At 42.4% G+C, this 22,029-nt stretch overlaps 1 long non-coding RNA gene across 1 annotated transcript in view; it reads left to right on the top strand.

Moving 5' to 3' along the window:
- The first annotated feature begins 626 nt into the window (after nt 1–626).
- The window catches only part of LOC123606024, a 41,330-nt gene continuing 19,927 nt past the window's right edge, over nt 627–22,029 (top strand). The window contains exon 1 of the long non-coding RNA XR_006716050.1: nt 627–805. This is a non-coding gene — a long non-coding RNA (uncharacterized LOC123606024). The remainder of the gene's footprint in view (nt 806–22,029) is intronic.

Here is a 22,029-nt window from a genome sequence, read left to right as displayed (position 1 = left end):
CAAGTAAGAATAGACTGGATGTACTCTCAGCAAAGGGTAGGGTGGAGAAATTTCAAGCACCAGAAGAGAGCTTCAACTAAGTAACATTCATTCCCCTCCAACTCTGAGACTCAGGGATTCTGGTTCTCGTCCATGCCACATGCTCTTCTGAATAGACAGTCAGAGCTGTGCAGCAGCACATGGGGACGAAGGTGGTGACAGGTGAGCTAATGGGTAAGTTTCAGGCTCAAATCACGCAAAGAAAGGGTGGCTTTATACTCGCTGAAAAGCAAGAACCAGAATTAGGATCCCAGGAGAAGAGGGTAAGTAGGGTACTGTGTATTTGAGGACACACCTTTCAATAGGGAACACTGCATGGACCATGGACTCCAGCCTAAGAGGAATTTGGTGTGGCCACTGAGCTCCCTCTGGATGTAGCTTTCAGCCATAGAGGCCCCATCACTGATTAAAGATAGGAGGAACCCCGGCATCAAAGACCTAGAGAGGGTGAGCACAGGGGTGGAAATTAGGGGCAGTATCAGCTTTTAATCAGGCACTTATTTGTAGAGTAAATAACATCCACAGTAACAATAAGAGCTGTCAATTATTGATCATCTGCAATGTGCAGGCATGATGCATGGTTTGCCTCACCCGTACAATTCTTCAAGCTAGATGCTATATGCCTGTTTTACAGATGAGGAAACTGAGGCATCTAGAGAGAGAGGAAGTGCCTTGCCTTGCAGATGGCAGTGCCAGTGTTCAAACTCAAGCCTGTCTGACTCAAGATTCATGTTCTTTCTGTTGTGTCCACAGCCTTGATTTAAAGGTAGGAATTATTAACCCCATTTTTGCTGATAGAAAAACAGTTCAGAAAGTGGAGGTAATGTTGGACAATCTGAAGCTTGGTTGGCTCCAAATCTCTGCCAGATGTCCTATGAGAGGAATAGTTGTACTTTGTAGAATGCCAAAACTGGGGGACTGCCCAGGGTTGCCTGATCTCATCCCGTCAGTATGTGAAGGAGAACCTGACTCAGAGGTAGGAAATGAGCAGCTCAGGAGCACGAGGGAAGACAGGCAGGCAGGACAAAGAACCCCTGTCTCCAGACTCCTGGGACGTGCTGAGTGAATTGCTTTCAGGTAGATCTGTGCTGACCACCCTCTGGATGTCTTTGGGCCTGGTAGGGTTGCCCTGCCCCAAGGCTGGGATAGAGGCACGCGTGTTACCTCGGAGGATATCCAAGGGGCTAGAGTAGTGGGGGCTGAATGTCTGACAGGGAATCTGGCTCCCTGTGTGAGGATGTAGACCAGCAGGCAGGGCCCTCGGGTCAAGGTCACCAGCCTAGTAGCTGCCCACACCGGTGAAGCTGGGAAGTCTTGGGGGAATCGGGTGATGGGCAGGCAAAAAAGCAAGACTTTATTTGGGAAGGTGAGCCACTATTCTCAGATGCTCCTGCTCATCCTGCACCTTCTTTAAAGCCTCTGCCTGTAGAATGAAGCCTCCCTGAATCTAACTGAACTCCCTTCTCCCCTTCTGGCTGCAAGAGCCATAATACTGACTGCTCTGTCTAGAAGCCACTTAAGCACCAGACCCTAGGCTTGATGCTCTCCCTGAAAAATCTGACGTTTAGTTTTTCAGCAAGCCTGGAATTATGTGCAATCCTGTGATCATTTTGTCATGAGCTGAGGCTCAGAGAGGTTACGAGACTTGGCCAAGCAGACACAGCTGATAAGTAACAGAGACAGGATGGCAGCACTATTAGGATAGAGATTTCTGACTCCTTTGTTTGCTGCTGTATTCCCAATGCTTGGCACATAGTGGCCACCCAATACACATTCATTGACTAAATGTCTAACTCCAATGTCACATACCTCACTTCCTGTTGAAAACCCTCATGATGGGAAACTTCAGTATGAGTGAAAATAGATTTGGAGGATTTCAGTCAAGAATGAATCCTTGAGGGGGCGCCTGGGTGGCTCAGTCGGTTGAGCGTCCGACTTCGGCTCAGGTCATGATCTCATAGCTCATAAGTTCGAGCCCCAAATCGGGCTCTGTGCTGACAGCTTAGAGCCTGGAGCCTGCTTCAGATTCTGTGTCTCTCTCTCTCTCTCTACCCCTCCCCCACTGTACCATGTCTCTCTCTGTCCATCAAAAATAAATAAACATTAAAAAAAAATTTTTAGGAGCACCTGGGTGGCTCAGTCAGTTGAGCGTCCGATTTCGGCTCAGGTCATGATCTCAAGGTTCGTGGGTTTGAGCCCCATGTTGGGCTCTGTGCTGACAGCTCAGAGACTGGAGCCTGTTTCAGATTCTGTGTCTCCCTCTTTCTCTCTGCCCCTCCCCTTCTCATGCTCTGTCTCTCAAAATAAATACACACACACACACACACACACACACACACACACATACACACACAAAGAATCCACGAAGTCCTTTTCTATGGGTACTTTTTATACTCACCAAAATATGAAAATAAAGAAAGCTCCCTGAAGAGAATGTCAATTGCATTGTGCACAGTTTTAAAATTGCTAATAAGGGCTGTCATGGAATCCATTTCTTCTCCAGGCAGGTTCAGCGAGTTGCTTGTTTGCTCATTTTTATTTGCTTTCCTGCAGACAACATACATGCACACCACCAAACATTTGGTTTTCCTCTCTCCAAAAGTTCAAAGCCATTTTGGTTTTACAACTCAGAGTCTCTAGGTCACTGTCCTCCAGCCATGAAGTTTATGACTTTATATCCAACCCAGAATTTGGTGGTACAGAAATGGTAATCTGTGCATCCTGGAATTTCTAAAAAGGAAACTCATAGCAGGATCTGCTTTCAATATAGCTCCCTCTATTGCCCAGCCTGGTCCAAGTTCATGAATGTTCTGTTTATTGGGTCATTACCATCCATTCCACTCACAAAGTCTCATTTTCAGCAACTGGAATTCTACAAATTACAGCAGAACTCCATCTAGGCTTGACTGACCATAATTGTTTGTTTGTTTGTTTGTTTGTTTTGCTTTCCATGATTCAGGGTGTAGTTTAGCATCCCACAGAGCCCTAAGTCAAAATAATGAATTTTGAATTACAACTTCTCAAAGCTGAAAGAGAATCTTCAGATCCCCTAATCTAACTTTCCTCAAATTCTGTTTCACAAAACAACTCCACCACAAAATAGTGCACCCAGAAAAAATTCCTTCATTAAGTAAATTTGGGAGTTCTGGTGCTCTACCTCCCTGTTTGGGAGAAGTTGCAAGGCACAGGAGCAGAGTGAAGTTTCTGAGAAGTCCTGTGGTAAATATGCTTTTGTTTAAGTTTGTCCTATCCAGTGTTCCCCAAATTCCTGGACCAGGGAAGGGTTGGAGGTGGTGTCTCCTTTTCATAACTTCTGAAAAATAACTACTAGAAAACACTTTGGGATCTATCACTCTAGTCAGACACCCCCTAACACACTTACCCATTTTGTAGGTGTGGAAGGTAAGGTTAAGAGAGGGGTTGAAAATAACCTGAAGTTGTACATAGTTAGGCCTGGAGCCCCTCCATCTCTTCACTCCTAGGCTCACAGTTCTTGTCAGCCACAGTGCCCAGGTTGGACCGGCAAATGGCTGGAACAGAAATAGCCAGGTAATAACGTATGGATTGACCTAGCTCCTATTGTACCAAATAAACTGGTTCTGAAGCTTCATGTATTGAAATAGATAACTAGGGAACAAGACAGCTTCGAGTCCATCCTAAGTGACTCTCTCCATCTGGAAGTCCTAACATGGCTACTTTACCTCTCATCCAACTGTAGATTACTTTTTAAAAGTTTGTTTGTTTGTTTGTTTGTTTGTTTATGTATTTTGAGAGAGGGAGAGAGCAGGGAGGGGCAGAGAGTGAGGAAGAGGGAGAATCCCAAGCAGGCTCCGTGCTGTCAATGCAGAGTCTGATGCAGGGCTTGAACTCACAAATAGTGAGATCATGACCTGAGCCAAAATAAAGAGTGTGACACTCAACTGACTAAGCCACCCACACACCTCCAGCTATAGATTACTTTTTTTTTATAAAATTTTTTTTTTTCCAACGTTTATTTATTTTTGGGACAGAGAGAGACAGAGCATGAACAGGGGAGGGGCAGAGAGAGAGGGAGACACAGAATCGGAAACAGGCTCCAGGCTCTGAGCCATCAGCCCAGAGCCCGACGCGGGGCTCGAACTCACGGACCGCGAGATCGTGACCTGGCTGAAGTCGGACGCTTAACCGACTGCGCCACCCAGGCGCCCCTAGATTACTTTTTATAAAGCAAATTTGGGGCAATTGGAAGATGGGGAAGGGCCAGTGATCAGGGATAAGAAAGCCATCAGGTCATCAGCCTTGTTGGAGTTGATTGTTATTGCTAATAACAGCAATCATGGCCACTTACTGGATGCAGACAGTCTACTTCAGTGTAGACAGTGAGCTGAGGAGCCACATGCCCTGGATTTGAATCCATCATGGATTAACTGTGTGATCTTGGACAAGAAACTTAATCTTTCAGGGTCCCTGTTTCTCACCGTGAAAAGGAGATAATAATAGCACCTACATTTTCCTGGCACTGTACTCAGAGGATTTTATGTCATGATTTCTTCACAGGGAACATTAGGTAACAAACACAATAGTTCCTGTCTTAGAAAAAGAGGTTTTTCCAAAAGACGCACAGAGGCTTGCCTGGCAGCCAATCTCTCATAAACCCTGGAGGAGTTTGAGCAGGTAGCCCAGAAAGTGCCTGTAGGTTGGCATGCAGCATTAATAGTGGGGAGAGGGGTAAATAAATTAGAGCAAAGATAAGTGAAGAGATGCTTAATCTTCATAGAAGATTAAGGACATATTTTAAAATGATAACTGAGGCAGAGAGCAGTTATAGAAAACAAATAGATTATGCTAACCAGGATTTTTTCATTGGAAACTAGCAAAAGAAAAAAAAAGCCACAACTCCCACTGGCTTAGGGGAAAAAATGAGCAGGGAAATGACTGTAGATATGGTTACATCCAGGAGCTCAAGTGATAGCACCCAGAATCTGCCCTGTCCATCCCTGGCTCTGCTTTACTTACTGTTCACTCTGCTCTCAGCCAGGTGCTCCTTTCATGGCAACAAAATGGCCACAGAAGCACCAAGTGGACATTCTACAGTTTAGCTGTCCTGCCTCTTTCCCAAAACTTCAACCCAACTCCCTGGGCCTGGCCCAGCTCATGTGCTCCTTTCAGTTACCGGGCCTGCATGGAATGTGTAGATTGCTTTGGTTAGTATAGATGTTTTAACAATAGTTGCTCTTCCAATGCATGAGCATGGAATGGAATGTTTTTCTATTTCTTTGTGTCTTCTTCAATTTCTTTCATAAGTGTTCTATAGTTTTCACTATACAGATCTTTTACCTATTTGGTTAGGTTTATTCCTTGGCAAGTTATGATTTTGGGTGCAATTGTAAATGGGATTGATTTCTTGGTTTCTCTTTCTGCTGCTTTATTATTGATGTATTGAAATGCAACAGATTTCTGTACATTGATTTTATATCCTGCCATTTTGCTGAATTCATGTGTCAGTGCTAGCAATTTTTTGGTGGAGTCTTTCAGGTTTTCTACATAGAATATCATGTCATCTGCAAAAAGTGAGTTTGACTTCTTCCTTACCGAGTTGGATGCCTTTATTTCTTTTTGTTGTCTGATTGCCGAGGCTAGGACTTCCCAACATTTATAAGCAGCACTATCAACAATAGACAAATTATGGCAAGAGCCCAAATGTCCATTGGCTGATGAATGGATAAGGATGATGTGGTACACACACACACACACACACACACACACACACACACACTGGAATATTACTTACTCATCAAAAAGAATGAAATCTTGCCATTTGCAATGATGTGGATGGAGCTAAAGCATATTCTGCTAAGTGAAATAAGTCAGTCAGAGAAAGAAAAATGGATTTCACTCACATGTGGAATTTAAGAGACAAAACAGATGAACATAGAGGAACATAGGGGCAGGGAAAGAAAACATAAGATAAAAACAGGGAGGCAAGCCATAGGAGACTTAAATACAGAGAACAAACTGAGGATTTCTGGAGGGGAGGTGGGTGGGGAGATGGGCTAAATGAGTGACAGGCACTAAGGAGGGCGCTTGTTGGGATGAGCACTGGGTGTTATATGTAAGTGACGAATTGCTGGGTTCTACTCTTGGAAACAATAATACACTATATGTTAACTTACTTGAATTTAAAGAAAATCTTGGAAAAAAATTACTGGGCCTGACTGGCCAGGCCTGAGTCATTTGCTTCATTCTGGAAGTGAAGCAGATATGGGGCTGGGACCTCGGACATATGCCTTCAGTTCCTCCAATTTCTTTCAGTTTCTTGACCCTTGTCTCTGTCTTCAATTGGTGCCCAGCTTCCCAGTTTCACATCTCGTTCTGGCCCCCCCCCCCCAGGTAAGAAATGGCCACGTTGTCTAGAACAGTCTTCTGGATTGACTTGGACCTCAATGCTGGCTCAAAGTAGACCTCAAAACTGGCTCAGGAGATGCGAGTTCAGATAGAGGGAGTCAGTGTGGTGTGTGATGCTAGGATGACAATGGAGTTTTTATCTTATTTGCCAATTATGATTGAGAATGACTGTCTTGCAGAGGATGGTAAAGCTGAATCCAGACTCAGAGGGAAAGGAAGCCATGATTGATTAATAATGTCTGCCAGGAGCACTAAAATAGGTAATTGTGGTAGACATGTCATGTATTTGCCAAGCCTCATTAAAGAAACATCATGAATCACAGAGTGCAACAGCCCTGTTCACGGTCACCTTTACCTCTTAGTCCTGTGATCACAGTGCAGTGACTTAGCCTTTTAGGCAATAATTCCCACGTTTGCACAGTGAGGATGTTTATCTTGAAGAGCCTCCAAAAGAATCAATGGAGACAGCATACATAAGGTGCTAACCATGTTGCACCACAAATGGAAGCTTTGGTTTTTAACAAAGGCAGAAAGTCATCTCATTTTTCCAGGGATCCCCCCTGTAAAGTGCTAGCATTGCCTAGAGCATCTCAGGAAGATTTTCATGAGTTTGAACTTCTTTTCGGAAAGACGCACTCTTGGTTCCTCATCCTTATCTCAGTAGGCCTTGATAATTCATTGTATGCAGGCACAACTTCTAGCAGCCAGCATCTGCTTCTCATTGACTTTCCTGCCAACAATGCCTCAGTCAGCACCACCGTATGAGATCTTACAAAGGGTCTGACTTATCTTCCTAAGATCCCACATTGTCTTATACCAAGGGACCCACTTGATGGCAAAGGAGGTATGACAGGGGCACCTGGGTGGCTCAGTTGGTCAGGCAGCCGACTCTTGATTTCAGCTCAGGTCATGATCTCATGGTCTGTGAGACTGAGCCCTGCATTAGGCTCAGTGTGGAGCACAAAGCCTGCTTGGGATTCTCTCTCTCCCTCTGTCTCTCTCTCTCTCTCTCTCTCTCTGCCCTTCTCCTGTTTATGCTCTCTACCTCTAAAAATAAATGAATAAACTTAAAAAAAAGATGTATGACAATGGGCACATGATCACAGGACCCATTGATCTTCCCATGGAATGCATCACCAGAAGCTACTATTGGCCTGCTAGAATGTTGGAAGGGTGTCTTAAAAGCAAAGTTAAAATGCCAGCCTAAGAGTGATATCCTGTAGGATTTGGTTGCTGTATTTTTTTATTGAGGTAAATATCACATAACATAAAATTCACCATTTTAGCCTTTTTAAAGTTATAATTCAGTGGTTTTTAGTACATTCATAATACTATGCAGCCATCACCACTATCTAATTCCTGAACATTTTCGTAACCCCCAGAAGAAACCTTGTACCCATTCAACAGTCAGTCCTCATTCTTCTCTTACCCCAGCCCCTAACATCTAATTTGCTATCTGTCTCTGTGTTCATCTATTCTGGATATTACATGTAAATGAAATAACAATAAGACATGTTTTTTTGTGTGTCTGGCTTCTTTCACTTAGCATAATGTTTTCAACATTCATCCGTGTTGAAATGAGGTCAGTGTTTCATTACTTTTTATGGCCAAATAGTATTCCATCGTATGGATATACAACATTTTGTTTATCCATTTACCCTCTGATGAATACTGAGTTGTTACTGCCTTTTAGCTATTGTGAATAGTGCTGCTAAGAAATCTTTGTAGAAGTTTTTGTTTGAACATCTGTTTTCAGTTCTTTTGGGTATATACCTAAGAGATTAGAATTGCTGAATCACATGGTAATTTTATATTTAACTCTTAGAGGAACAGTCAAACTCTTTCCCAGCAGTTACCCTGTTTTACATTCTCATCAGCAATGTATAATAAGAGTTCCAATGTCCTGATGTCTTTTCCAACATTTATTATTTTACATTTTTTAAAATTATAGCAATCCTAGTGGGTGTGAAGTGGTATCTTATTGTGGTTTGGATTAATATTTCTCTAATGACTAATGATGATGAGCATCTTTTCATGTGCTTATTGGCCATTTCTATATCTTCTTTGAAGAAATGTCTATTCAAGTCTTTTGCCCATTTTTTAAATTGAGTTGTTTTGTTATTGTTGTTCTTTACATATGCTAGATATTAATGTCTTATCAGATACGTGGTTTGCAAGTACTCCCATTCCATATGTTGGAATCCACTTTATTTCTTGTACTCTTTGATACACAAAAGTTTTTATTTTGATGAAGTTCAATTTATCTGTCTTTCTTTTGTTGCTCATGCTTTGGTGCCATGTCTAAGAACTTATTGCCAAATCCAAAGTCATGAAGATTAACCCCTGTGTTTCCTTCTAATAATTTTATAGTTTTAGCTCTTATATTTAGGTCTTGGATCCATTTTGAGTTAATTTTGAATATTATCTAACTTCATTCTTTGCATGTGGTTATCTAGTTGCTCCATTGCCACTTGTTGAAAAGACTATTCTTTCTGGAACTAGGGTCTTGGAACCCATGCTGAATATCAGTTGACTGTGGATATATGGATTTATTTCTAGATTCCCAGTTATATTCCATTGGTCTATCCTTATGCCAGTAGGATACTATTTTGATTAATATAGCATTGTATTAAGCTTTAAAATTGAGAAGTGTGAATTCATTAACTTTGTACTTTTCTCAAGATTGTCTTAGCTATTCAGAGTCCCTTGCAATTATATATGATTTCTCTAAATCAGCCATATGGAATTTGGATAGAGATTGCACTGAATCTGTTGATCACTTTGGGGAGTATTGCCATGTTTGGATACCTTTTTTTTCTTGAACAATTGCCCCAGATCGAACTTCCAATACAATGTTGAAAAGAAGTACTGAGTAGACATCCTTGTGTTGTTCATGATTTTAGGGAGAAAGCATCCAGTCTTTCCCCATTAAGTATGATGCTAATGGGTTTTTCATAGATGCCCTTTATTATCTCTTTATAATGTTGAGGTATTTCCCTTCTATTCCTAGTTTGTTGAGTATTTTTTATCATGAAGGTGTGTTGGGTTTTGTCATATTCCTTCTCTGCATCAACTGAAATGATGGCAGTTTTTGTTTTTTCATTCTATGTGGAACTACTCTCCTAATCTTGGGACAAATTCAACTTGTTTGGTATACAATCCTCTGTATATGCTGCTCAAATATTTTTACTGGTATTTTGTTGATGACTTTTTGCATCTATATTCATAGTGATACTGGTCTATAGTTTTCTTTTCCTTGATGTCTGTGTCTGGCTTTGCTATCAGAAGAAGGCTGGCTTCATAAAATGAGTTAAGAAGTGTTTCCTCTTTGGTTGTTTGGAAGAGTTGAGAAGAATTGGTGTTAATTCTTCTTTAAACACTTGGTAGAATTCACCAGTGAAGCCATCTGGTCCTGAGCTTTTCTTTGTTGAAAGCTTTTAATTATGGATTTAATTTTTTATTTGTTATGGCTCTGTTGAGAGTTTCTGTTTCTTCTTGAGTCAGTTTTGGTAGTTTATGTGTTTCTAGGGGTATATAGCATATAGCATATAGCATATAGCATATAGTTAGGAGTGTGTCCATTTAATTTAGATTACCTACTTTGTTGGCATGTAAATGTTCCCAATTTTCCCTTATCATCCTTTTTTCTTTTTTTAATCTCTGTAAAGTTGTTAGTAATGTCCCTACTTTCATTTTGCTTTTGGCAGTCTGGCTCCACAGTCCAGACTCTTAACCACCATGCTATGTTTGTTGTCTCCACCTGCTTTTGGAAATTTGTCTCTCTCTTTCTGTCTCTCTCTCTGTGCTTAGTCTTACTAAAGTTTTGCCATTTTTAAATTTTTTCAAGGAACCTACTTTTGATTTCATTGATTCTATTTTTCTATTCTTGAGTTCATGCATCTCTGCCCTTCATTATTCTTTTCCTTCTTCTTGCTTTGGTTTAGTTTCTCTTCTTTTTCTAGCTGGTTTATAGTATTGTTCAAGTCTTCTATTTCTTTTTTATATTTTCTCTAGTAGTTCTATCCATTATAGAAAGTGAAGTATTGAACTCTCCAATTGTGTAACAGTCTACTTTTCCCTTTACTTCTGTCAGTTTCTCCTTCCTATATTTTGGAGTTCTGTTGTTAGGTGCATATATGTTTATATTGTTTTATATTTTTAATATATTGTCTCTTTTATCATCATATAATTTTCTTCTTTGTCTCTAGTTACAATTTATGTCTTAAAGTCTATTTTGTCCAATATCAGTATAGCCATTCCAACTCTCTTTTGGTTACTGTTTACATACAGTTTTCCATCCTTTCACTTTCAACCTATTTATATCTTTGGATCTAAAGTGGGTCTTTCATAGACATCATATAGTTAGATCATTTTTAAAAATCCACTATGCCAAAGTGTGTCTTTTAATTGTAGAGTTTAAACCATTTACATTTATTGTAATAACTCTTGAGGACAGCCTTACTTAGCCAGTTGTTGAGCCAGTTTGCTATTTTTTTATATGTCATATCTTTTTTATTCCTCAAATTCCTCCATTGCATTACTGCCTTCTTTTATGGTAGATATTTTCTACTGTACCATTTTGATTCTTTTCTTATTTATCTTACTATCTGTATTTTTTAGTTACTGTCTTGGTGGTTGCCTGGGAATGACAACTGACAGCCTATTTCATAACGATCTATGAGTTAATACTAATTTCAATAGTATACTTAACATTGCTCTTATATAGCTCTGCCCTCCTCCCCCACTGATGTTGTTATTGTCACAAATTACATCTTTTTACGTTGTGTGCCCGTTGATATAAGACTTATAACTGTTGTTTTATATATTTGATCTTTAAATTATATAGGAAAAAAGAGGAGTTACAAACCACGAATACCTTAATACTGACTTTTATATTTATCTGTGTAATTACCTTTATTTTTTCATGTTGATGCAAGTAACTATTTAGTGTTTTCTCATTTCAACCTGAAGTATCTCAGTGAGCATTTCTTGTAGAGTGGGTCTACTAGCAAAAATTCTCTGTTTTTGTTTATATGAGAAAGTCTTAATTTCTCTTTGACTTTTGAAGTACAGATTTCTTGGATATAGACTTCTTGGTTGACCATTGTATTCTTTTAGTTCTTAGAATATGTCATGTCACTACCTTCCAGTCTACATGGTTTCTGAGGAGAAAATTATCAGTTAATCTTATTGAGGATGGTTTGTATGTGAAAAGTCATCTCTCTGTTGCTACTTGTGGGATTCTACCTTTGGCTTTCAGCAGGTTGATTATAATGTCTCTCAGTGAGGATCCTGAGGTTTATTAAGATTCTTGAACATGTATATTCATGTTTTGCATCAAATTTGGGAAGTTTTTGGTCATTATTCAAATATTTTTTTCTGTTCATTTCTCTCTGCTTTCTTTCTGGGACTCCCATTATACATATGTTGGTATATTTGATGCTATACCACAGGTCTCTTAGGCTCTGTTCATTGTTGTTTAGTTTTTTCTTTCTGCTCCTTAGACTGAGAAACCTCAATTGACCTATTTTCAAGTTTGCTGATTCTTTCTCCTGGCTGCTCAAATATCCTGTTTATTTTTTCATGAATTTTTCATTTTAGTAATTATACTTTTCAACTTCTCTATCTGTGTATTGATCTGGGTATTGATCTCTTCTTGTTGATCCATCATTCTCATGATTTCCTTTAGCTCTTTGAGGATATTTTAAATAGCTGGTTTATAGACTTTTTTTAGTAAGTACAATGAGTAGTGACACAAGGAAATGATGAACACCAATTGTAACCTTGGAAACAATTGCAGAAGTGGGGCCTGTAGCTTGTCCTGCAAACCCTTTTGTGTTTTTTGTAGAAAATGTAACTGGCAACCACCTCAAAGAATAAGTATCAACAAGGAGTGGAACTTAATGTAGGGCATCAGTGCTTCACCCATACATACCTCTCCAGGTCTTACCATTTTAGTGCAAGCTTCCTTGACTTCCATCTGCCAGCTCCTGCATCTCTACCTGGGGGCTTTTTCTGGCTGCTGGAGACTGCTGTAATCACAAGCATGGTAGTCTAGAAAGTATGAGAGTATAAATACCCTACCCCTAATATCAGCCCGCAGCCAATTCCCCTCCTTGGGTAGGATATCACAGAAGATATCAGGATATCACTGTACTCTATGCTGGCTCCCAGACTCCCTAGTGGAATTAACCTCCAGTTTCCCACAGTGGTAACTTGTGTGGTACCTACTTTATTGGCTCCTTCCCTCTCTATCTCAGTTCCTACTTCCATAGAAGTGCTTCCTGTCATGAAATAAACTACTTGCACTCAAATCCTTGGCTCAAGATCTGCTTCTTGGGGAACCCAGGCTAAGACACACCATGTCTGTCCTTCCCTCAATGAAGCTTAGTATCTTCCTTCTGACTGCTTTCCTTCCCTTTCAAGCATAAAAGTAGTTGGCATTTAGATGGACATGATGTTTTGTTCATTGAGTGGCTGCCCATTGCACTTGGAATAAAAAACCAAAACCAAAAGCCTCTTTAACATAGTCCACAGGACCCCACCACAATCTGACCTTAGCCTCCTTCTAGTCCCTCTTAGGCCTCTGTTCCCCTCACTCACTGGACCCAGCCCCACAGGCCTTCTTCTAGTTTTATAATATGCTCTGCCATGTCCCACCTCAGATTCTTTGCACGTATTATTCTACCTGCAATGATCTTTCCATCATTTGCCGTTTGGTGAATCATTACTTATCCTTCAGATTTTATCTTTAAAGCCACTTTTTTAAAAAAGGCTTTCTCCAAACTCGTAAAATAAGCCATTTCCCTCCATTATTCTCTTTCAGAGGGCATTTTGTCTTTCTATATTCTGCTTGTATTAAATCGTCTTGTATATTTTTGGTGTATTTATCTGATTAATATCTTTCTTTTAACCAAAGCACACAGAACTGTTGAGATGCGCCCTAAAAGTCTCCAAAGCAGATGGGTGGCAGTGATGAGGCTCTGAGTGTTCAGGAGGAGGGAGGGGGATCTGTCAGGGGAACACAGAGCTCTGGGGCATGGCCTTTACTCCCGGTGATGGGGACATTGGGGTGAGGGTAGGATCATCATTTCCAAAAACTTTGTGAGGTATCTTCTGTCTTGACCCTACAACACCCCCCCCCCCCAGCTTGTGCCTCATTTCTCTCATTTCTCTGTTCCTCTTGACGGAAAAAGTCTTCAAAGTAATTTTCTTCACCTCCTGTCTCCAATTGCTCTCCTCTCAGTCTCAAAATAAGGCTTTTGTACCCATTACTTCACTGAAAATGCCCATCAAGGCCAGCAATGACTTCCAAGTTGCTAAATCCCATGGCCAGTGGTCACTACTCAATCTTTCTTGGCTGATCAGCAGCAATGGACAATGTTGTTAACTCCCTCTTTCCTGAAGCACTCTCTTCCTCTTACAAAGCACTCCTCCTTCTCTGACCATGCTTAATACCTCCTCCTGCCTCTTGTAGATTTAAAATGCTTTTTGTAGGGTTCCCAGGTGGCTCAGTCACTAAAGTGTCCAATTCTTGGTTTTGGCTCAGGTCATGATCTCATGGTTTGCGAGTTCAAGCCCCACATCGGGCTCTGTGCTGACAGCACCAAGCCTGCTTGGGAGTCTCTCCCTCCTTCTGTCTCTCTGCCCCTCCCCTGTTCATTCTCTATCTCTCAAAATAAATAAATAAAATAAAAAAATAGAATAGAATAAAATAAAATAAAATAAAATGCTTCTTGTAGGCTGACAACTCCCAAATCACTATCACTATCACTACCTTGGGGCTCCTCCCTTGGGACTCCACACTCCATGTTCAGCTGCCTGCTTGCCATCCCACCTGGATAATTGTAAATGTGTCAACTTCAACATGTCCCAAACCAAACTTACAATTCTCTCTCTACCCTAGCCTGCTCATCCTGTATTTTCTCCACTTCAGCAAATGGCAACCCCATCTGTCCACTCAGATTGGCTCAGGCCAATTCTTGGGGTCCCTCTTGACTTCTCCCTATATCCAGTCCATCAGCACTGTAAGAGTTGCTCCTGCTCTTGCCTTTCTACAGTCCATTCTCAACCATGAAGCCTGAGTGACCTTTAAAAAGGTGAGTCCAGTCATGTCAGTTCTTGGCTCAAAAACTCCAGCTACTCCCATCTACTCAGAATAAATCCAAAGTCCCAACAAGCGTGTACAAGGCCCTGCGTGATCTGCCCCCATCTCTCTCCCTCATCTCCTACCCCTCTTCACCTCTCTCCCTTGGCTCCAGCCCCACTGGTTTCCCTGATGGTCCTAATATATAGCAAGCTCACTCCTGCCTCAGGGTTTTGCACTGTTTCTTTCCTGCCTGTAGTCCTCCCCACAGATACTCCCAAGGCATGCTCCTTTATTTCTTCAGATTTCTGCCCAAATTCGAGCTTCTCTGCAACACCTTCCTCAACAACCTGATCTCAACAGCAACCCCATGTCCTCAGAACTTCCAATGCCTTTAATCTACTTTATTTTTTTAAAGCACTTATCACCATTTAACATTTTCTATATTCAATATTCTATTTTCTCTATATTCAATTAAGTTCTAGGTTCTCTACATGCTGTATTCCTCTTTATTATCCATCCCCCTTGCTGAGTAGAATAGGAGTTCCATGAAAGTGAAAGCTAGATGTCTGGTTCACCTCTGTGGCCCTCTGGAACAGGGCCTGCTAAAGGAGTGAATGAGGCCACAAATATTTATAGAGTAAGTCAACGAGTAAGTGGATTTTTCGTCATTCCCGTGTGGACCTCAGGAATGTATTAAGGAACTCATCTAGTAATTAGAGTTGTGAACTGGGATTCTTTTTTTTTTTATCATTTGTTTTGTCATGAAAATATTTTGTGTTTCATATGTAGCACAGCAGCTCCCTCACACTGATCTATTGAAAGTCAGTCCTCAACACAAGGGTTTGTAAAAGAAAGAAAGAGAGAGGAAGGAAGGAAGGAAGGAAGGAAGGAAGGAAGGAAGGAAGGAAAAGAGAGAAAGAGAGAGAAAAAATGTTTTATCACTCTAACTATGGGGATGTACAAACTTTCGTATATTTACTATTGCAGGTGGTTTTGCAGACAACTATGAAGTATGTGTGTGCCACAATTAATTCTAAGTACATTTTTCTTTAGGATTTTTACTTTACTTATTTTTGTTTAGTAAGAACATGGTTTTATCATGGTGCTGTGCTCCAATTAAAATTTTCACCTGAAAAAGAAATGATGTTTTCTTTAAGAGTTGAATTTTAAACCAAATTTACAATGGCTTCACAAAAATGTTGGACATCGTACCTTTGGCAGAATGAACTTCAATGAGTTGGATTTTCAAAAACCAACATTATTGGAACCAAAGACTTTTCTATTTGAATCATTAATGCCATTAATATAAAACTATCATCATATTGATAGTTCACAATGTTTCTTTTTTTTAAAAGAAGTTTTTGAAAGTAATCTCTATATCCAACGTGGGACTCAAACTCAGAACCCTGAGATCAAGAGTTACACACTCCACCAACTGAGCCAGCTAGGCTTCCCACAATGTTCTTTTTCTCATGGAACCAATAGCAATCATTGTCATTTTCTTTTTCATGTGTACATACATACAAAAAAAAAAACGCTAAAGCTGAAAATGAGTGAATTGTTTTTAAAAATACAGACATATGATGTAAATAACAAGTCATGTTTCAGCTGGGATTCTAAAGAAATAGCTCATCTCTGGCTCCTTGCTTGCCCCTTTTATATGTTTTAAAGGCAGAAAAGCAAAACATTCACATCCTTGAAGATTTTACTCCTCCTCGAAGCCTGTTTTTTTTTTGGGGGGGGGTTGTTTTTTTTTTTTTGTTTTTGTTTTGTTTTTGGTTTTTTTTTTGCAGAGGGCAAAGGGGCCCTTGTTTTTCTTGTAGACCTGAGTCTCTGACACTGTCTCCCTGTAGGATCCTGGGCAAGTGCTGTCCTCTTGCTGGGTCTCGTTTTCTCCCTCTGCAAAGCCTCCAAGGTCTCCCAGCTCTGGTGCTCTATGGTTTCCGCCTGGGAAGATGGCCATGGCACTGATATTTGACCTCACTGGGAAAATATGTCAGATAAGGAGGCCCTGCTATCTCAGCAACCTTCATTTTCACCTCCATTCCGTCACACAAAACCCAATGCCAGAGTTTTGGGACAGCCTCCCTCATTGATAAAGTGTCCCGAAACTTCTCAATGAGCCCACACACTGTAACTGCAATGATAATGGGCTATATCTGGCTCGCCCGGAATCATGCCCATGTTCCACAGAGTGCTATGGCTATCGGTTATCTGCTGAGCATGAATGACCAGAGGCAGAAAAAGCACAAGGAGCCCGTGCTGTCGAGAAGTGGAAGTGATTAATTTATGTCGCATGCTCCAGGGCTGGTCTTAGCAAGTGATAGGCAGAATGTATGTTGACAGCTGCCTTGGAGTTCACACCACACCGTCAGCACTCTGCAGGAAACAGATGACTTTAGGGCAGCTCTCAAGCTTGTTGACAGCTCAAGCTTTCTGATAAGGTTGTCAGAAAATGAAAAGGACAGTCCTAGGAAGTTGAGAGCTTCCTGGCCATGGATGGGATGTAGAAGAGGTTACAGATGCACTGAGTGGAGAGACCGTGTCTGTCTTGTTCTCCATGATGTCACCATAACCTAGCACAGCACCTCTCCTCCCTGCTCAGGGATTTGGGGCCAAGGCTTATCTACCAGGCATCAGTTAGGGCCACAGGAGGCAGAGGAACAAAGAGGAGCTAGGCTAACCCTTAGAAGGAGAGCCAGGACCCAAGTGTCAGAGGAGCGGCCAAATCCAGAGATGATCAGAAAGAGGGAGGAATTCGGGGCAGAAAGAGAAGAATTCACAATAGAGGAGATGAGATACAGTGAAAACAAGTCAAGATCAAGTAAGATTGGAGGACAGAGATACTAGCTGGTCACTTTTATAAGCCTGACAGGATGTGATGCCTGGTGCATTAGCCTGGCTTTAAAAATGCCCAGAAGTGGAGTGCTTACTGTGTCTTGCTATTCACACTGCCCTGTAAGAGCACCAGTGAACGCACCTGTTCAGGAAGGCCAGTTCATAAAAACACAGATGCTTAAAGGTCATGCCCCCTACCACCACCACCACACATACAGAAAATTAAAGTACCTCTGTTAACATCCATGAAAAAAAAAATGAATATTCTTCTAACCTCATTTACCTACTTCATACAACATCAACTGGAGGATCAGAACTACTTTTAGCCACTTTGGTGTTACTCTTTAGGCCCATTTGAGAAGAAGCCATAAAGTGTCGGCTCTCCAATCCTTCATCTCAATATAGCCCAAGCAATAAGGTATATCAGGCCCATGTAGGCCATCCACGTGATCCTGTCTTTCCTGTAGAATTTCAGGTAGTTGAATTGCAGCAGTGAAGAAAGCCTTGTAAACTGTCTGGTTGTGTAAGGAGTCCACAACTCCAATACTGCCCACTCAGCTTGCATATTCTCTTGATGGCTCCGCCCCTAATCTTTTTACTTTGATTTGAATATAGTTTTCAGTCAGGCCAGAAAGAGCACTAAAAGCTCTATGTTCCCCAGTCTTCCCCCACCCCGCCCAAAAGCTCGAGGCCCATTGGGCTTTGGCATCAGTCTGAAAAGATCACGTTCTCTCTTTCTACCCGGAGTGCGACACAGGAGGGAGGCTGACCTGGGTGGGGTGATTTGAGGAAACTGGATGACTTCCCAGCCTCTCATGAGTCAGGTGTTCATGGCCTCATTCTTTTGTTCAAAGTGAATTCCTGGAACATAACCCGTTTTGTGATATCAATGCAAAAACACCTTCAGTGCCAAATGATGTCTTTTGGGGTCACATCAGTGGACCCTCCAGGCAGCCTGTTCTTCACAATGGGAGAGGTGGGTGAGCAAAGGCAGCCGGGAGTCTGTTTTTGCAGGGTCTCCGGGGCAATAGTGAGGAGTGTGGATTTTGAGCAATGGGAAGTTATTAGGGAGTTTAAAGCAGTGACAGGCCATGATCTGGGTACTCATTTTTAGAAGGTGTTTCAGTCAGCTGAGTGGCTAAGGGACTGGAGGGAATGAGCAGATGAGGGAGCCTGGCAAGGAGGCGATTCATTCATTCTCTAAGTCTGTGCTGCACTCCAGCTTTATGGGTGGAAGGCCGTGGGAATAAGGCTCTCTATCCTCCTGGAGCTCAAGGGGCAGAAGGAAAACAAACAAACAAACAAAAGTAAGCACTCAAAAGAGATCAGTTCAAACCGGGATAAATGCTGTGCAGAAAATAAAACACATGCTATGATAGAGTGACTAAGGGGGGAGGTGGTGGTCATGTTGGGGGGTTGCAGGGATGGCCTTTCTGAGGAAGTGCCATTCTCACCAACACCTAAATAAGGGGAATGAGCGAGTCATGTGAAAATGTGAAGTGGGGATGGGGGTGGGGTGTTCTAGGCAGAGGAAACCATGAGTACAAAGACCCATGTGCAACTGGGGGATGGTGAGTGAGGACTGGGGCCCAAACAAGGGTAGAGAGGTAGGCAGGATCCAGCCAGCCCAGGCAGCTCCTTGACACCCGTGGTTAGGAGTTTGAGCTTTGGGGCGCCTGGGTGGCGCAGTCGGTTAAGCGTCCGACTTCAGCCAGGTCACGATCTCGCGGTCCGTGAGTTCGAGCCCCGCGTCAGGCTCTGGGCTGATGGCTCAGAGCCTGGAGCCTGTTTCCGATTCTGTGTCTCCCTCTCTCTCTGCCCCTCCCCCGTTCATGCTCTGTCTCTCTCTGTCCCAAAAATAAAAATAAACGTTGAAAAAAAAAAAAATTTAAAAGGAGTTTGAGCTTTATTCAGTGGCGATGAGGAGCCATTATAGGCTTTCAAACAGAGGCACCAAGGAGCAACAAACTACAGCCCATGGGCCAAATCCAGACTGCTGCCTGTTTTTTTGTAAATAAAGTTTTATTGGAACCCAGTCTCACCGATTTATTTCCATATGGTCCATTGCTGCTTTCATGCTACAAAGGCAGAGCTGTATTGGGGACAGATGGTAAAATCCTGGCCCACAAATAGTAAAATACTTATTCTCTGGCCCTTAACAGAGTAGTTCGCTGACTCCTGATCTAATTGATATTTTAGAAGGTAAATCTGGCTGCCCTCTGAGGTCGTGCCATGGAGTAAGGTTATGAGGACGTGCTGCAGGACACAGAGGAAGGTGGGGGCTTTTCTTAGCATCCGTCCTTGTTGGCTGATGTTCTCTCCGCCATCGGAGAGAGGGAGGATGGTGGACTCCTCTCTCGGGGCGCGCATTGCTCTGAATACAGAGACAATGTCTGTGCAGGGGATGCTGCCTGCCGTACTGTGACCAGCCGAGCAGACTCTGCCTCGCCCGGTGAACTTGGCAAGAGAAGTTAATCACTGCTTGTGGGGCCTCCACCCAAACCATAACCGCCTGTCTTTTGTCTGCGGCACCTCGTCACCAATTTGGGGCTTAGAGACAGCGCAGGCCAAGCAGCTGTTTCCCATTACCTGCTTGTCCCATTTCAGCAGCCCGTCGTGACTGCCAGGCATGCCCACACCACTCCCAACAGAGAGCAAGAGACACTGTGAGAAACGGATCTCGTTTCCAAATTTTAGGGCAGATTGGTTTTGTTTTGTTTCTTGAGAAAAACATCAAATAAGTAAAATAGTTGAGCATTGTGTTAGAAAACTAACCCCAAACATCTGGGTTCTCTGTACCATGGGAGCTTATTTTCATTCCTTTGGTTGTAACTGATAAATATTCACAGGATAATTGAGTTAGTACATTTTTTAGAAGGAAAACCATCCATGTTATATAAAGAAATGGTGGAGATGAAGGCAGGGATAAGAGAAGATTCTGGGTGACAGCAGCAGTCCCTAAGTAGCTCACTATAGGTGGGGTGGGAGGTCAGAATGTACGTCACATTTATTTCAACAAACATTTATTTATTTTTATTTTTTTAAGTTTATTTGCTTACTTTGAGAGACAGAAAGAGAGAGAGAGAGGGAAAGGGGCAGAGAAAGAGGGAGAGAGAATCCCAAGCAGGCTCCACGCTGTCAGCACAGAGCACGATTCAGGGCTTGATCCCACCATTGGAGATCACGACCCAAGCTGTTAGTCTGTTGCTCAACCGACTGAGCCACCCAGGTGCCCCTCAACAAGTGTTTATCGAGCACCTACTCTTTGCCAACCACTGTCAAGTGCTGGGGAATCTGGGTTAAATAAAATGAGGTTCCTGCTGTCCGGGGCCTCACAATCTGGTAACGAATAAAACAGCAGCAATATGATAAGATAACAAAAACAAAGCACTTGTAATAGCTCTTTCATCCCTACAACATCCCTGTCACATGGATATCATCATTCCAATTAAAAATTTTTTTTATGTTTATTATTTATTTTTGAGAGAGAGAGAGTGTGTGTGAACAGGCGAGGGGCAGAGAGAGAGGGAGACACAGAATCGGAAGCAGGCTCTAGGCTCTGAGCTTTCAGTACAGAGCCCAACGCGGGGCTCAAACCCACGAACCGCGAGATCATGACCTGAGCCGAAGTCGGACATTCAACCGACTGAGCCGCCCAGGCGCCCCAATTTTAAATTGAGATTTGAAGGGTAAATGTTGGAGTTGGGATTGGAAACCATATCTGTCTGCCATTAGAGCCTTTTGCTGCCCCTCCGATTGGTAGAACTAGACCAGTCAGTGTAAGTTCAGAAAAGGGAGGTTTCAGTTTAGGAACAAAAGGGGCTACTTTGGAAGGTGATGAGCTGTGTGTGAAGAGTAGTGTGTAAATAGAAGCATATGGAGGCATGGCTGGATCCAGAGTCTCAAAGGATATTGTCAGAAATTAGTCTTTCTCCATATTTTGACTCCACTTTCCCCTAGTTTGGCTTCCATATCCAGTGGGTCCTTCCTCATGGAGTGGCCAGGGTGCCCCCAGCAGCTCCAGGCTAACATTCTATCTGCTGAGAAGCCTCAACAGAAAGAGGGCAATTTTTCCCAATAGTTCCAGCAAAAGTCCCAGGATTAACTCTGGCCTGGCTTGAGTCACATGCCCATCTCTGAGCCAATCCTTATAGCCATGAATGTAGGTGTCTTACTGAGTAAACTTATCCAACCATATGGACTGAGGACAGTCCCCAACCCCATGTTCTGAGGTCCCCCAGTGCAGTTCCTCTCAATGATACAAAGGCACTGGCTCTTTGGGACCTTCATATGGGAGGTCATGGTAGTTCAACAGGCTTGGTTAATCAATCACTCACTGTGTGACTTTGAGTAAATACCATCCTCTCTCTGAGCCTCATCCATAAGCTGGGTATTCATCACATCTTCCTTGCTGGCTGAAGGCATGCTCACCACAGTGCCTGGCCCAGGAGATGATGCCCAACAACCCCAGGGAGGGACTTATGTGAGAAGAGGTGGGGTGGGTTGGGACAAGATAATCTCAGGACCAGGATGCAGGGATGGGTAATATATGGGTGGATGGCCAGTGATTTGGCCAAGTGGACAGTCGTTAGGCCATGTCTGAATGCATGACAGATGCTGAGTTTCCATATTGAGCTCCTGGAATAGAAGCCACTCCGACAAGGGCTGTTTGTAAAGGC

Source organism: Leopardus geoffroyi, chromosome A2 (genome assembly GCF_018350155.1).
Source record: "Leopardus geoffroyi isolate Oge1 chromosome A2, O.geoffroyi_Oge1_pat1.0, whole genome shotgun sequence".
Classification (NCBI taxonomy): Eukaryota; Metazoa; Chordata; class Mammalia; order Carnivora; family Felidae; genus Leopardus; species Leopardus geoffroyi.
Note: the sequence above shows the minus strand (reverse complement) of the source record. Positions and strands in the feature narration are given on the sequence as shown.